This window comes from Megascapheus bottae, chromosome 17 (genome assembly GCF_031878675.1).
Source record: "Megascapheus bottae isolate mThoBot1 chromosome 17, mThoBot2.hap1, whole genome shotgun sequence".
Lineage (NCBI taxonomy): Eukaryota > Metazoa > Chordata > Mammalia > Rodentia > Geomyidae > Megascapheus > Megascapheus bottae.
This window is the reverse complement of record NC_143525.1, coordinates 3,783,936-3,801,352: the sequence shown is the minus strand read 5'-3', so window position 1 is coordinate 3,801,352 and position 17,417 is coordinate 3,783,936. Positions and strand designations below refer to the sequence as shown.

At 53.8% G+C, this 17,417-nt stretch overlaps 1 protein-coding gene across 1 annotated transcript in view; it reads right to left on the bottom strand.

Annotated features, from left to right (window-relative positions):
• Positions 1-17,417, bottom strand: part of Rai1 (retinoic acid induced 1) — a 125,147-nt gene that overhangs the window by 68,158 nt on the left and 39,572 nt on the right. Inside the window, exon 2 of the mRNA XM_090349401.1 lies at positions 15,232-15,372. The gene's annotated coding sequence lies outside the window, so the exon portion shown is untranslated. The remainder of the gene's footprint in view (positions 1-15,231; positions 15,373-17,417) is intronic.

Genomic DNA, 17,417 nt, shown 5'->3' with positions numbered 1-17,417 from the left:
GGCTGTCAGGTAAGGGCCACCACCCCTGACTATGGTTACCAGCTTCTCCCTCTGCCCCCTCTTCCTCCTCATCTTCCTCTGTCTCAGCCCTCCTCCTTCTCCTCCTCTTCCACCTCCTCTTCCTTCTCTACTCTATACCTGTCAGGGCTGGGAACCAAATGGAACAGTGCATTTTCATTTACACCCGCCTTCCACTTCCCCAGCTCCTGGGGACTGACGTGTCCTGTCCTGTCCAGCCATCTCTGCCCCCTCCCCCCTCAGAGGGCAGCAACAGCCAGGGCCAGCACCTCCAGCAATGGTGAGCTGAGACAGACTATCTACAAGGCAGGAGTCTGGCTGGGCTTACTGGTAATTTCTGAGAGCAAGCGGTGGGTGTGTGCCCCCCAGTGTGTGCTCACTGGTGTGCATGGAGCAGGCAGCATCTCTGATCCCCTCCTGTTCTTCACTTAGAACTATCTCTGTTTCCCTAGTCATAAAACCCACCCTCCCCCTAGACAGGAGGAACCCCAGCCTGGTACTTAGGTCTAGACATTTCCTGGGCACCAGGAGTTGTCCACTCAGAAGTAACACCACGGCCCTTCCCCAGTTCCCACAGAACAGGATGCTGGGCTGCCAGGCATAACAGCAATGGCACTGGTTACTCAGCAGGTCATTCCAAAACCTTGACAAGTCCTGCTAATCCAACCCATTTTCCAGATGGATCCAGAGGCCACACACAGGATCTCTGGACTACTGCATGTGCCAGAGGAGTTTGAGCCCAGTGGTGCCCTTTTGTGGGGCTGGGTGACTTGCATGCCAACAAATGTGGCTAGAGGCTGATAGATCTCCTTTAGAAAAACATAGGGAGGCTAGGTCTAGGAGGGACTGGGGAAGCCCACTGCCTCTCTCTGTTTTCCACTGGTCTTGGTCCTCTTGAGTCTTCTGTTCATCCCTCCTCTTCTTCCCCCGACAGCAGACAGACCAGGCCCAGGCCCTGGGGCAGCAGGGACCACCCAGGTAGAGAAGGAGGAGGGAGTAGTGTGTGTATATGTGTGTGTGTGTGTGTGTGTGTGTGTGTGTGTGTGTGTGTGTGTGTGAGAGAGAGAGAGAGAGAGAGAGAGAGAGAGAGAGAGAGAGAGAGAGAGAGAGAGAGAGAGAGAGAGAGAGAAACTGACCCAGCTTTAGGCTCCACCCAGCCTGACCACAACAGCCAGGAAAACAGGCTCTGTACTGCCCCGCCCCCCCCCCCCCCCCCACTGGCAGCATCTCACCCAGCCCTGAACCAGGAACTGGGCCTGCTGCCATCAGCAGTCACTGTGCACCGGCTGTGAATGCTGTCTGAGTCACAGCCCCTCACTCTCACCAGTCCCTGCCAGGTAGGAGGCACAGACTCAGGAGACCCCACCCCACTTCCTCAGACCACCCAGCTTAGACATCCCTTCACAGGCTGTCTCTGGCCCTCTGGCCCTGCTCTCCTCCTGTTTACCCCAAACTCAGGACTGAGTCGTCCAGCCTTTCTATGGCCAGCCAGAGCCCACTGTCTGGACCTGTTTCTTGAGCTCTGCACTGGCAGGAACCAAGGCTGTGAGAAGACAGGGAGCAGTGGCTGGTGCTATGTTCCTCCTTCTGGGGCCAGGGAGGAACCCTATAGCTGTGTGTGTGTGTGGTGTGTGTGTGTGTGTGTGTGTGGTGTGTGTGTGTGGTGTGTGTGTGTGTGTGTGTGTGTAGGAGGGGGGTGTCTCTGCCTCCTCACACCTCTCAGTCAGGATCACTGAGGCTGAAATTTCAATTAAGAAAGAGAAATAATTACTGCGGGACTCCAGGCTGGCTCAAGTGGGGACAGGCCTCAGTCTCTGGCACAAGGGGAGGTGGTCAGGCACCCCATGGCCAGACTGTGCCTAGGCAGGTATCTAGGTCTTTGCCCGGGGTCAAGCCCTGGGAAGGTGGGGGTTTGGGAATGAGACTTCAGCCCGGTGGCCTGGAGGGGGTGGGGAGCCCCAGCTGGCTCTCAGAAAACTGAATGTAATTTAACCTTTCAATCATTCTCCAAGCCTGAAGACTGTGGGATTCCACACAAAAATGGGGTACAGATTAGGAACTGAGAAGGTCTGAGCCCCCCACCCCTTCAGGGGGAATTCCTGCATAGTGCTGACCTCTTCAGAGGACTCCAGGGTCTGCTCTGCCACTCACAGGAGATGCTAGAAGCCCTTTCCTTCCCTTGGTCTCAGAAGGATCTCCCACAAAGGGAAGAGATTTCAGCTATACCCCTCATCTCCCCCAAACTCCTTCTCCAGAATCATCTATCCTTTCTCCAAAAAAAGGCTCCTTCTTCCTGAGACCAACCCATTTTCTCTTCAGGAATGCTTCTTTTTAATCCAGAAATCCCTGAGCTCCAGAACATTCCATCACCAGAAATAGCCCCTTCCTCTTCAAATACAATCCATCTCTAGAAACGCCAGCATGCTCCGTAAAGGCTCCAAAAATTCTCTGCTTCCAGAAATTCCTCATCCCCTCTCCAGAGATATTGCATGTCAGCTCTAAAAATACCTCAGCTCCAGAAGGGCCCTGTTTTATTTCCAGAAATACTCCAGCATCATCTTTAAAAAAAAAAAAACACTCCACTTTCAGAGGCACTACAGTTTTTCTCTAGAAAGATTCCAATTCTCAGAAATGTTGTCTCTGACAGTGCTCCGAATCCAGAAAGACCTCATCTTTACTCTAAAATGAACAGAGAACTCTTCTTTATTTACTAATCCAGGGGCTTGAACTCAGGGCCTGGGCTCTGTCCTTGGACTTTCTCAAGGCTAGAGCTCTACAACTTGAGCCACAGCACCACTTCTGGCTTTTTCTATGTATGTGATACCGAGGAATCAGACCCAGGGCTTCGTGCATGCTAGGCAAGCACTCTACCACTAGGCCACACTCCCAGCCCCAGAACTCTTCTTATTTCATCTTTAAAAAGAAAAATCCTCCTCCAGAAACTCTCCCAACCTCACCTCCAGAAATGTCTCCAGTGTCACATCTTACTTCTAAAAACATCCTCTTCTGGAAAGGTTCCAGCTACTGTCTGGTAATGCCCATGGCAAAGGTCTCTCTGCTTGGCACAGACAAGGAAGAAGCTCAGAAACTTTATTTCCTTGGGGTCTCCTGGAGAGTCTGCACAATGCCTGGGCTTCCACCTACTCTGAGCCATTGGCAGATCCCACCCTGAAGTCAAGAGTTAGGCTGGCAGAAGCCAATGCCAGGGAGTGGGGAAACAGGAATAGTCAGGGTTTCCACAGTGACTTGCAGCCCTACCCAGCTGTGAGAGAAGCCGGGAAGGGACTAACAGAGTGGGCACCACAGACACCTCCACCTGCCAAGCACACACGGCTGTATTTCACAGTTCCCACCCCACCCCTCAGAGCCCACACAGCATAGGAATCCACCCCCCATCCACATTGCCACCACATCCCACACTCACTATAAACCTCACCCACACTCCCCAGATCTCTTATGGGTGACATCCTGGGGATGCTGAGGACTGAGAGGGCTCTGTTAGCCCCCAGCAAGTCTTAGTTGACAAGACTGGGCAACGCATCACTGCTCCACTCTAGTAGTTCACAAAGCCACCTCTGGAGGGCGCACACCTCGCATCTGCTTATGCACCTACTAAGATGCTTGCACACCTACTTCTGCACTTCTGAATGATCACAGGCTCCCCTCTCTCCACACGGCCAGACAGAGCTCTGGGATAGTCTCCTGTGGAGACTTCAAATCGAGTCTCTCTCCCAGGAAGGAGAGGTTAGGAACAGAGTTGTTCTCACAAAGGGAATCTGGAGGTGGAGGATGGGTCTGTGCTAACACAAAGCCCTGCCCCATGACAGTGTCCAAGAACTTCAGGTGTGGTCACAGACATATGTGAGATACACTTGCACGCGTGGAACCTCACAGGAGGGAGGGGCTCTACCCTCATCCTGCAGGAGTTATCCCAGTGCCTAGGCTTCTGTGGGGGAAACTCAAGAGCCCCTAGGTGGTATGAAGGGAGGGGCCCTGTCCCTAGCCTCCTATCTCCTTCCTGGCCCACAGAGGAGCTCTGCTCTGGTTGGCTCCCATGGGAAGATAATTATCATTTATTAAGTCTCCCAATTTAGATCCAGCCTCAATTAACTGGAACCTCCAGAGCCCCCTTTCCTTGATCCTTTGGGACCAAGGGCAGACATTAATAGAGCTTGATCAGGCCCTCTAGCATGCCAGCAACACAGCCCCTTTGTCTAGCCCCTGTGACAAGCCAGCTTTGGCCTGGATATGGAGCTTCCACATGTTTCCTCCCCCACTTCTCTACCCCTCTCTCAGCCTGACCATTCCTTTCTAGGAAAGGAGGTCCTCATGGAAACACAGGTGAAGGAAAGGAAAACTGGAGTTGAATAGGAGTTTGCATGACCCCAGGGTCCAAGATGGCAATGAGGTGGGGGCCAGCATGGGTGGTAGAGCAGGTAGCCAGGGCCTCTCCTGGACCCCCACATTGGTATTCTCTGTCCCTCGCAGCCCAAATTGCATTGCTTCTCCTGGGACACTTTTATCGCACATTGTCGCTTCAGCAAAAGGTTATGTACGAGAACATCGAAATCCTTCCTGCATATTAACTATAAGGATGGTCTTTAAAATGCACACGGAAAAGAAAAAAAAAAAAGCTCACCTAAGAGCTAATTTTCTCCAATGTCTTAGATCAGAAGGAGCACTGGACTGGGAATCAGGGGAAGGAACCCTTGCTATACTCCTACCCTCCCTGGGACAGGGGCCTCTATCACCTCACCTCTCCTATTTTCTAGGCTGCTAAAAATGGAAACAAAAAGCCAGGCCCCTGGTGCTCTATTGAGGCTGCTGTGAGGGTCACACGAATGGCTGCAGTGAGTGTATCCTGTTCTAGAACAGGTGGAATCTGACTGCTTTAGTACTCAGGCTTTGTCAACCAAGTACTTAACAGGCAAGGAGAAGATGGCATTACTTCCCAAGCATCCAGCCCTGCCACGTCTCCCACTCATCTCTGAATCTTCACCCAGGCAGTTCCCCCTCACCTGGTACACCCCCTCCCACTTTTTTTTTTTTGCAGAGGGGGTGGGGAGAGAGTGAAGGATTCTTGGGAAACACTTTCCAAACCCAGTTTACAATGAATACTTCAGTTATGGCAGTTAGAGAGATAATCTGCCTAAAACAAGGAAAAGACAAGGTGCCAGGATAAAAACCTACATCTAAGTCAAGGATTGACATCTAAGTGCCAGCTCTGCCTTGGCATGGAAGTTGGTAACCGTCAACCTGATGGGTTTTTAAAGAAATCAGAAAGAATGTGCATCCTTACTGAGGTTTGAACTTAGGGCTTCTTGTTTGCTAGGCAGGTACTCTACTACTAAGACGATGACCCAAACTTCTTTGCTTTAGGATCTTCAGGGTCTTCAGTTGGCCTCAGACTTATCTTCAATCTTTATTTCTTCTGCTTAGTTGGCCCTCAAAAGTGCTCTCTACCATTCCTGTCTTGTTTGTTGAGATTAGGGCTCCCTAATTCCCACCCCTACCCCCACTCCCATCCCAGGCTGGCCTCAAACCACAGTCCTCCTGATGTCTGCCTCCTAAGTAGTTAGGATTATAGACGTGAGCTTCAGTGGTCTCTCTGGGTCTCAATATGCTCTTCTGTTAATTGGGGAGGATAATAGAACCCACCTCTGGCAAGGGACAGGGCATGAGCAGTGTGGAAGCCCCAGCAGGTATCTGGGAATCAGTAAAGTCTGTTCACTGCTGCATTCACCCTCTTCAGCCAGTCACACTGTGAAGGCAAAGAGGAACCATGGGAGAATATGATACCTGGAGAGGCATGTGACTAGCCTCATATCACTCATCAAAGAGTACATGAGTTAGGGGCCAGGAGTTTGGCCTAGTGGTAGAGTGCTTGCCTGGCATGCAGGAAGACACAGGTTCGATTCCTCGGTACCACATACATACAAAAAAGCTGGAAGTGGTGCTGAGGCTCAAGTGATAGAGTTCTAGCCTTGAGAAAGTCCAAGGACAGTGCTCAGGCCCTGAGCCCAAGCCCAGGACTGGCAAAAAAAAAAAGTACATGAGTTAGCTGGGCAGAGTAGCTCACGCCTATAATCCTAGCTACCCAGGAGCCTGAGATCTGAGGATCAAGGTTCAAAGCCAGACTGGGCACTATAGTCTGTGAGAATTTATCTCCAATTAACCACCAGAAAACCAAAAGTGGTGCTGTTGCTCAAGGGGTAGGGTGGTAGCCTTGAGCTGAAGAGCTCAGGGACAATGCTCAGACCCAGAATTCAAGGCCCATGACCAACCGAAAAAAGAAATGCCATCAGAGAGGTGGAGGCAGGGGGCTTCAGCGCAAGGTCCTGGATGGCTGATTACTAGATAAACTACGATCCCAGCCTCTCCCCAGCCGAACATGGGGAATGCCATTAGGGATCATTGGAAGCTCTACCCAGTCCAAACCCACTTCTGCATCACACCTGCTGCCTCTCCGACCCCACTGTGATACAGGGCCCCTTTAAGGGAAACAGTGTCTGCCTGCAAAAGCCAGGAAGGATTTGATCAGCCTACAATTCCAGGCTTGTCCCAGGCTTGTCCCAGGGAACTCAAGAGTTGCCTAATGGCTCCAAACCTCAGTTTCTTTTCCTTTCTTTCTTTTTTTCCCCCCGTCGGTTATGGGGCTTGAACTCAGAGCCTGGGTGCTGACCTTATGCCTCTTTGTCCCCTCTTTGTGCTCCTGTGCTCAAGGTAAGTGCTCTACCACTTGAGCCAGAGAGCCATTTCCAGTTTTTGAGTGGTTAACTGGAGATGAGTCCCACAGCTTTGAATTGTGATCCTCAGATCTCAGTCTTCTGGTAGCTAGAATTACAGGCGTGAGCCACCAGTGCCTGGCTCAAACCTCAATTTCTAAATGTGTAACATGGCAGTGAAGGAACCTTTCATCATCCAAAGGGTGGGTTTGAAGACTGGAACTAACCAGGCACCAGCCTGGCCTCTGCCAGACACCTCACTAGTTTGTAGTTGTGGTTTCTTCCTCTGTCTCCAGGCTGAGCATTCTTTCAGGGATTCACAATTGCTAGGCTTTAATTACCCTCTCCAAGGATTGCTACCTCCTTCCCCAGTTGAGACTTAACCATTCCTCAGGGGCTGCAGGTTGCAGGAGGGCTGGGCAAGGCTGCTCTGGGTGAATGCTGGAGAACAGAGAGCAAATATAACCCAACTTTCCTCTGTATGAGCCCTCAGGTCAGGCCTGCACAGAAAGCTACACAGGGAGATGGATCAGAGACAGTGGAAAGGGGGACATTTTTACCCTGTTCACTGTCTATTAAGAATCAAGACTCAGCCAAACACCAGTGCTTCATGTTGTAAACCTAGCTAATCAGGAAGCTGAGAGCTGAGAATAACAGTGCAAAGGCAGCTCAAGCAGGAAAGCCCAAGGGACTCACATCTCCAATTAATAGCAACAACAACAACAACAACAACAACAACAAAAGCCAGAAGTAAAGTTGTGGCTCAAGTGATAGTACACTGATTGTGAGCAAAAAAGCTCAGAGAAATGCTGGGCATGGTATCTCATGCCTGTAATCCTAGCTACCCATGAGACTGAGATCTGAGGATTGAGTTTGAAAGCCAGCCCGGGCACTAAAGACCATAAGACTTTTATCTCCAATTAACCACCAGAAAACTGGAAGTGGGGCTGTGGCTCAAGGAGTAGGGCAGTGGCCCTGAGCTGAAGAGCTCAGGGACAACAATGCCCAGGCCCAGAGTTCAAGCCCCACAACCAAAAAAATCCAAAAAAAGCCCAGGGACAGCATCTAATCCCTAAATTCAAACCCTAGGACTGGCACGAACAGAAAAAAGAAAAATCAGGACCAATCAGGTGCTGATGGCTTATGCCTATAATCCTAGCGACTCTGAAGACTAAGATCTCAGAACAAAGGTTTGAAGCCAGCCCTGACAGACAAATCTTTCTGAGACTCAAAAAAGCTGGGACTAAAGGCATGCTACAAATGGTAGAGTTGCAGCCTGGAGCAGAAAAAAAATATTGAGTGAGAACACGAGATTCTGGGTTTGAGCCCCAGTACTGGGCTTACACACTTATACACACACACACACACACACACACACACACACACACACGGTCCAGAAGATGAAGAACGGGCCTGGAAAGGAGCACTGACGACTAGCCAGCAGCTGAAGTGGCTCAGTTCAGGGCCTCTCAGACCCTGCTGGGCTCCCCTCCTTATCCATCCCATGTGTTCCCTCCTCTGAGCCTTTGGAGCAGCTGCATGCCATGCCCAAAGCCCTTTACTTCCCCCCTGCCCCAGGATAAAGCCCTTCCACAGAAGTCCAAGTCCAGAGTCTTTTCAGCCACAGGTCCTTCCTCTACCTCCCTGGTGCCTACCTTGATCCTCTAGAGCTGCTCATGGTGTACACACATACCTCCCTTCCTGTGCCAGATATTTTGTTCTGTCATGTGCATGTGTCACCAATGCTCCTCCATCTGCAGGAGTATTGTCCCCTCTTCCAGGATGCCTACACACTCTCTCAGGGGAGGTCTTCCTGGCCATGCGGTCAGCAATGCTGAGGGAGGACTGAAGGACAGGAAGTACCACCTGGGGGATCGGGCAGGCCCGGGATACAGAAGCCACAGCACAAGGTCAGTTTGGTCGGGACATGGCCTCTCTGCCCCCACATCCTCACCTCTAAGATGTCTGAGGGCCCGCTGGATGTGTGGCACATACAAGGCTGACACTATATCTGGCACCCCAAGAGCCTGCCTCTGTGAGTACTACCTGCGGGACTGCCTCCTACAGTTTATTCCAGCCATGCAGAGGCTCTGATTCAAAGTCCTGGGCTGTGAACCAGCCCAGTGTTGGGCCTCTGTGGCACAAGTGCCCAATGCAGGACAGCCAAGCTTTTTCTTCCCAGGGAAAGCCCTGCTGTGCTCTTCCACCTGTGTTTCTCATGTCCCAGCACCTGTTTGAGGAGGGCACCACCTCTGACCCCATTCCTGCCAGGTCTAGCTTGAGCAAAAGAGCTTCCTATGGAACCAGGCATGGTGGCACATACCTGTACTCTCTGCTACTCAGGAGATGGAAAGGAGGATCACAAACTCCAAGCCAACCTAGGCAAAGGTAGCAAGTCCCTACTTCAAAAACAAAACACAAAATGGCTTGGGTCGGGCTCAAAAAGTAAAGCACTTATTTAGCATGCAGAACGCCTTGAGTTCAATCCCTAGTACTGCAAAAAGAAAGAAACAAATGGTGTGCCATACATGTTCTCCCTATGGGGGTCCATAGGGAGGTGGCTCACAGATGGATTGCTAGATCAGATGATAGCCTACAAAACGAGGGTATGGGTATCGGAAAATACCTGGATTCTGGTTGCTGAGAAAAATGCAGAGAATTGGGTATTCTGGCTGCACCCCAACTGTCTCTAAGAAGCACCGAAGGGAGGTTAGAACAGCTCCTTCCCCAGAAGTCCCCAGCTGACTCTAGGTCCCAGCCATACCACAAGCCCCTCTGCATGTCTGGATACTGCCAGGAACTTGAACAAACTTGACCTGACTTTCTTTATTCTCCTCACAAGTCTTATCGGGGGGGGGGAAAATAGTTCTGTTTCCATTGCCCAAAGGGGAAACTGAGGCTTGCAGAAACAAGAATAGCTTTTGCTGGCGGCCACTGTTTTTGCTGGTGTCTGGTTGCTGCTGACCTACAGTGGCCTCTGCTTTTCAGAGGAGCTGGGGGGAGGGGCTAGGTGAACAGAGGCAGTTAAGTGTGGAGGCCAGGGAGGAGTAAAGTAGCAGGCCAGGTCTCCATAAATGCTGAGATAAGCCAGCCTGCCTGCATGTGTGTCACTCATGAACGCCTCCCAACACAGGATGCTAAGCACAAGCATCCTGGAAGCCACCTGGTGGGTCACTGTGACCAGAGTAGTCTTTCTATGCTGACAACCATCCAAGACCAGGCAGAAAAATCTTAAGTGTGCATGCCCAGGAGTCTACCTGGGCAGGCCTCAGGGGGCACCTGTGGCTGGTGTGCTGCAGTACCACCAGCCAACATAGGGGAGGAGTGCAGGAAGGTTGGCAAAGGTGACTAGAGCTGCCTGGGTGGCAAGCCATCTAGCTCCCCACGTGATGGACCACACAACCTCTGCCCTGTGCAGCTTGGGCCTCTGAAAGGACCAATCTTGATGGTGCCATGGAGGAGGAAAAGACTTTAGCCTTAGGGCCTGGCTTCTGCAGAGGTGAAGAGCTCACAGGAAGAGTCAGAGGCCATTTGGGGGCCTGGGCTTTTGAGGCCAGAGGACAGGTCCAGTCCCCAATTTCCGGCTACTTGACCTGAGGCATGTCACTTCTCTGTGGAATTGGAACCACAGACACTGACACACAGCTGTACAAACAGGCTCACTGCCAGGCTGGTGGTGGGGGAAGGGGGGAGGGGAATGATCCATGGAGCTCTGGTGGCTGCCATCAGCCATAGGGACCTCTGAGTCACCACCTGGTGAGAGTCCTTACATTCAAGGGAGGAGGAGTTCAGACCCAACTGAGCACAAGCCATCCAACACATCTCAGAAGGACCCACTTTAAACCTGTTCCCCTCAGAGCCCTGCAGCTGGACCCTGCCCATCCCACACCCTCGGCTCTCAGCCTCATCCTCTCCCTGGCTGGGGGCTGTGAGCAGGAATGGCTCAATCAGGATATAATCGTTTTTAATTAACGTGTGGATCATTTCACAGGCTGATCTCCTTGGAGACCACAGGGAAGATGGTCTTTTAAGATTTTTGTTCCCTCCCCCAACACCCTCCCCACCACCATCACTACCACACACAGTCAAAGGCCATCCTTCGATTTTACCCATCCAGCTGCAACCTTGAAAGAAGCATAAAAACCTGATGCCTGGATCCCCTTGGGGCCATTAGGAGGGAAAGGGGTGTTCACATGAGTGTGCACACGCACGCGCGTGTGCGTGCACACACACACACACATGTGCCCAGGGATTATATCCCTGAGGTACACATCTGAGATCAGAGACTCACAGACATGTGCCTCTACCCACTAGCAGAGCATACACAGGGACCCAAAAAGATGTAACAGCTGCTGCGAGGCACACCCACCAGACCTCCATGGCTGACAGGCCGCCAGGGAGAACACAGAAAGGCCCAGTTCTTATAACCTTGTCTTCCACACGCACCCCCCCCCCCGCCAAGTCTAGGAACTGAGGTGCCCTGCTACTTTCCCCCCAGGAGATCAAGTGGACAGAGAAGTCACCATACCAGGTTGTGTCAGTCACCTACTTGGTCTGGATCTTTTCTTTCTTTCTTTAATTTTTTTTTTGTGCAAGTCCTGGAACTCGAATTCGGGGCCTGGGAATTGTCCTTGAATACTTTTTGAACAAGGCTAGTACTCTGTCACTTGAACCCCAGCGCCACTTCTGTCTTTTTCTGTGTATGTGGTACCAAGGAATCAAACCCAGGGCTTTGTGCATGCTAGGCAAACACTCTACCACTAAGCCACGCTCCTGGCCCCTGTCTGGATCTTTTCTGACCCCAGACAGCTTAGCACCCAGCCCGGCACAGCCACTCCAGGTTGTTGAACACTGGCCACACTGACACCCCCTAAACCCCACACAAAATTACGTCCTCTCAGTCTCTGGACTGAATCCTCAATGGTGAGGTCTACAGGGGATGTGGAGGGGGATTCTCAGCCTTACTTCTGGAAAGTGGGATGGCAAGACAGGAAGGGGACTTGTCACAAGGCTAGAGGCAGGAAGCCTCTAGCTGGTTAATGTCAGGCTGGTGACAAGTGGTCCTGGATCTAGGAGCCCAGCAGTGTGCGTGCGTGTGTGTGTCACAGAAGGGCTAGGGGCCTCCTGACTGTGGCCCTAGCTGGTTAATATAAAGCAATCTGGTGCTTTTTTTCCTTGCCTGGAGTCTCAGTTCTCCCATCTGTGAAATGTGCAAGGTCAGCCTCGGCTACCTACAAGAATCATTTCCAGATGCAAAAACCCGAATGGCAAGATGGGGAGCCAGGTCTTGGCTGCTGCACAGCCCAGATTGCTGTGTGACCTTGGGACTTGCTTCCCCTCTCTGGGCTCTGGTTTCCTTCTCTGTCAAAGGAGGGAGATCAGATCCATGATTCATTGCTAAGACTCCTTTCAGCTCTAGTGGAAGTTTCTAGACTGTAGGGAAGAAAGGAGAACAGTGTCCCACTTTCAAAGCTAGAGGAGCTTGTTTCTTCACTGCAGGCATGCTGGAGCCTTCCGCGGCCGCAGCAGCAACAGCAGCAGCAACAACAGCAGTGGCACAGCGTCATTTTGAGGAAATCATCTTAAACATCAGAAAAAGCTCTCTACACAAAATATATCCACTACATCAGTCATCAGGAACATCCACAATGCCGAACAAAAGGGGAATATTAAGTAAATTACAGTACATCCACTTGACTGGAAAAGCCTGAAGACATTAACGGTGGTGTTTATGAAGAGCCGGTTACAAAACAGGAAAAGGCTGGCGTTATCGCCAGCAAAAAAAAAAAAAAAAAAAAAAAAAAAAGCAAGCAAGCAGGATATATATCTGAATATATGCAATGACGACAATACCATTAAAAAAATAAAACCAATCCACCAAATAACAAGTCCAGTAGGCTTAGGAAGAACTACCTCAAAATCTTAGCATTGCTAGACATGTAAAACCTTTTTTTTTTTTATAGTTTGTTTTTCTGGATCTTCCAGATTTTCTGTAAGCCAGATTTTAAAATGCATATTTTTAAAAGGGGGGGTGGGGAAGCTATCATAAAAACCCCAAAACAATGACAATATACCTCCAGTTGAGAAACCTTCCATTTCATTCACTGATTCATTCATTACAGATCCATTCACTCCTGTTTGTCCAGCCAAACACAGAACATGGAGAGTGTCTCTCGTGCCTGGCCCTAGAGGCTTTGGGGGAAGTTTCTGCCTGTAGGAAATGGAAGTCAGAGCCCCGGGTACCAAGAGCCAGAAGACAGCCCCACGAACAACTCTCCTCAGAGGTGCTTGGACCATAGAGGTGAGAAGGGAACCATAGTAAAGCTGTCACATGCAATCCTACCTACCTCCCCAAGGGACCTCAGCCAGGCTGCCCTCAGCTGCCAGAACTTCATAGTCCAATGTGTGTGGGGGGGAGTCAGAAAGTCACCCAGAGCTCTACCCTCCAGCAGTGGGTAGTGAGGGTGTAGGTAAGAGGAGCAGGGCAAAGAGAGCACGAATCAGCCAGTCCAGCCTGGGCAAAGGGTAGAGGGATAAAAGGGCCTCCCTCCCTCCTTCCCCCCAGTTCCCACAGTGGCACCCCAGTCAGTTCTCAGTGGCACTGGCTTGGAATTCATTTTTTTTCCCCCTCAGGGCCACTGGACCCTTTCCATCTTCCCTAAGGTCCCTGAACAGGGACCCACCCAGCTAGGACCTGTGCAGAGCTTCAGCTGCTGCCTCAGAGGAAGGGGGAAGAGTACAGGGTCTGGAATCTGTTGCCCCTGTCAGCAGTGTCAAGCTGTTAGCATGTCAGAGGGTCCAACAATGTGTCCCTGCTGTGTAGGGGCTGACAGATTTCTAGGGGAGGTTAGTTAACTCTTTCTATTCCTGGAGGTAGCCACAGAACACATCTGCAAACAGTCCAGTCCTCTGCTCCTAAAGATAACCACTTGTCCTCCTGAAAGCCCCTCTTTAGATAGAAGGAGAAAGGCTTTCACCTGCCTAGGCTGCCGCCCCCGCACCTTAAGCCTCTGGGGCTGCCAGACTGAGAATCCAATTGAGGCTGATTTTCATGAACTGTCCTACCCTAATACCAGGACAGCTAGCCCCTCACTCCTTCCACACTCTCCCTTCATATCCCTAAGAAGAAAAAGCATCTAGGAGCTTTGAGTAGCTGGAAGGCTCTGAGTCAGGGCCCCCTCATCTTAGGACTGTGCTTCCCCCCCCCACACACACACACACTTTGGGACTGCAGCCCCCTGAAATTCTCGGAGAAAGGTCTCCCCTCGCCATGGCCCCAGCGGGAAAAGGCATTCTCACCACTCCCCTCTGCGTTTGGCTACCCCTTGCTCACCCCCACCCCGAGGGAGGGGCCCTGTCATCGATCTCCGGGTCGCCAGAGCGGCAGTGTCTGCCGTGGATCACGGGAGACAAACACTTCGTCACACAAACACATCACCCCCGGGATCACCTCTCAGAGCCCGCATTGTACAGGAGGGGAGGAGGCTGAGGTTAGTGGCCCTCGACGTGCCTGAAGGCACCAGCCAATCGCCATGCCCTCCACGACCCCCGGCTGCACACCCCGGGCCCTCACTCCGATGCACACCCCCATCCACCCCCTGCCTGCCTGGCGCCATCCCACATCAATTTCTCCAACCCAAACAAGTCCCTCCCCCTGCCTTGGGCCCAGGGTCAGCAGCCCCGGGAGAGATGAAGCCCCGACTCCTGCACACCTAACACAGTGGAGCAAGGTTTCATTGTCAGCTTTGGTTACTTGGCCACGCATGAGACCTGGCAGGCGCAAGGCAGGGGGGCTCCGGGGCAGGCTCTGCAAGGAATGAAGAAGGGTCTCCAGGGGAAGTATTTGAAGCAGCTCCGTCCAGATCCGGAAGCCGCCAGGGAGGAGGAAGGCGGAGAAGGGGGGCGGAGGGGGGGCAGCTCGACCTTAAGGGGCTGCGGTGGCTGGAGGAAGCGCAGGAAGGTATTGGGGAGCCGTCCCCCCCGCCCACCGCTCTCCCCCAGAGGCCGCGCTCCAGGGAAGTTTCCCACCGGTTGCCCAGACCAGCTTCTGGGCGCTGATTGAGAACTTAGGCAGAACTCCTTTCCTCTCCCGCACCTCTCACCTCCCCGGTCGGCAGCTACCAGCCCCGCCATCTCAGCCCAGTGACGCCAAGACCGTTCGCTCTCTCATGCATTGTGGAAGAAAGGGGAGGAGGGAATCCCCAGCACAACCAAACTGCCACCAAAAAGAAAAAAAAAAAAGCGAATAAAAAAATTAAAAAGAAAATTCCTTCTCTTGAGACCGATCCCCTCCACCCGCGTGGAAAATCTCGCAAACAGGCAAATCCACAACTCCAGCCAAGATTGCGGCGGCGGGAGGGGTGACCAAAGCGGGCGGCGACCCCCGCCGGCAGCCCCGGTTCGAAGCAGATCTGAGCGCGGCTGCGGGCCGGGATTCTGGGAGCCCTCGCGCCCCGCCGAGGACACAAAGCTCCGCCGCCAACAATACCTGCGGGCTCCTCCGGGGTCTCGGAGCGCCGGCTGCGCGTCTCGCCGTCTCCCTTTCCCCCGCCGTGTCTCTCTCTCTCCTCCGTCTCTCGCGCGCACTCTCCCCCTCGCCTCTCCCAGAACGCGGCGGCCAGATGAGATCCTTGGGAGAAAAAAAAAAAAAAAATGTGAGCGCTTGCACGGATCCTTTCTCTCCGCCCGCCGCTCGCGGCGGCCCCGGGCTCGCTCCTCTCCCTCGCGCTCCCGCGCGCGCAGGGCCGCGCCGCGCCTCTGCTCTGCTCTCCTCTCGCGCCCCGCGTTTCCTCCTCAACAGCCCCTGCGAGCGCCCTCAGTAGCCATTATTCACCGGCCGCCGGGGGACAGGAGGTAATTAGAGACGGCCCCGTGGCCACATCCACTCGGCTTAGCGCGATGCGGGCGCGGGGAGCGCGCGGGGAGGGGCGCGCGATGAGGGGGCTTGGCTGAGCGCAGCCCGCGCCCCAGACACGCGGGGGGGGGCGGAGGGGAGGGAGGAGTGGGCAGGGAGGGAAGAGGCGGGAGGAGTGGTGAGCCGGGAAGGGAGGGAGAAGGAGGGGGCGCCGAGGAGACGCTCTTGCGGCTCTCACCGCTGGGGCTCGGGGTCACCGGCTGCGAGGCTCCGAGGTGCTTAGGGGCTGGGGTGTGTGAGTGAATGTGTGCGTGTGCGTGTGTGTGTGTGTGTGTGTGTGTGTATGTGCGCGCGCGCGCACGCGCATCCGGACACCCGCACTCGTGCGCGCACGAGCGCTCATCAAAGACAGAAGGGGAGGGAGGGTACGCTTCAATATTTTTCCAGTGACTTACGAGTCCGCGGGTGAGCCCCTGGCTGTGCGCGCTCGGTTCGGTGTGTGTATCGGTGTGGCTGTCTATTTCTGCTCTGCCCTACGTGTGGATGTCACGGGGCTTGGTGGAGAGGAGGCTGGTTGGAGGGGGAGGGGAGGATATGTGGATGCTAGCTGGTGAATGTGTTTGTGGGTCTCGGCGGGACTGGTGATGCGGTGCCTGCGTGGGGTGGTGTTTGTGCGCGACTGTTTATAGGGGGCAGAGTGACTGCCGGCGCCTGTGTGTACGGAGGGGGCTGTGTGTGCGTGTGGGCCGGTGGCAGTGCGGGGCGGTGGGCTGGCCCGAGGCTGTGGCCTGTGGCTGTCTGTCGGTCCGCACGGGCCGTGTTCTGGGTGCAGATCTGAGGCCTGGCGGGGGGCAGGGATCGCCCTCGTGGCGTCTGGGACGGCACCGCGGCAGAGGAGCTACTTAAGGCGCGAGGAAGCAGCGCTAGAGTCGGGGCGCAGAGCGACGTGTACGGGGGGAGGGGGGAGCGGAGCCGAGGCGGCGGGGTAGGCTTCGTTCTGCACCTCCCCTCGCTGCACCACAGACGCAGCTTGGAGATGCTGCCACTTGCCGGCTCCGCGGTCCTAGAGGCCCAGGATTTGGGGGTCCTTTGCCGGGTTGGAGGAAGCGCCTACAGACCGAGGGGCAGCGGGGGCAAACATTTTGGCGATCCCGAGGCAGGCCAGGGGCGTAAGGGCTACCCGGGAGAGTCGGGTCGCGCCCTGAAGACGGCCGGGAATCAGTCCGAAACAAAGAAGAACGGAACCTGGGGCTGTAGAACCAGACGTGGCCTGCCCGCGCGTTAAAGGCAAGCGCGTGGATCCTCCCTACGACAGCGGCGCGACCCCTCTTAGACCAAGTCCTGGGAGCAGCTCCAGAGCCCCCTGGGCTCGCAATTCCGCGCCCCGGGCGGGGCCCCGGATTGTCGGGCTCTGAGAGCAGCTGGCGGGCGCCAGTCCGGAGCTGTGATTGAGCGCTCCGACGGCCCGCCCCTTTCCAACCGCTCGCCGCCCACACAGCCAGCCATTCATTCATCCATCCGTCTCTCCATCCAACCATCTTCTCTATCCATCTACCCGCTTACCAGCGCCAGGATCTCACAGATACGCCATTCCCTGCTCCTGACTTTTGCCCTTGGCCAGTCTGTTTCACTCTCCTGAGCCCAACCTCCACCCCCTCCCTCAGGCCCCTCTGCTCTGGCAGTAAAGGAGCTCACCCCACGACCATTTGGGGTTTAATGCTCAGTGATCTGACTATGCTCCAACACCCCCCCCCACATACCTTGCCTCTACTGAAATCAACATACAACCTCCCCTCTCCACTCCCCCACGGAGTGACAGG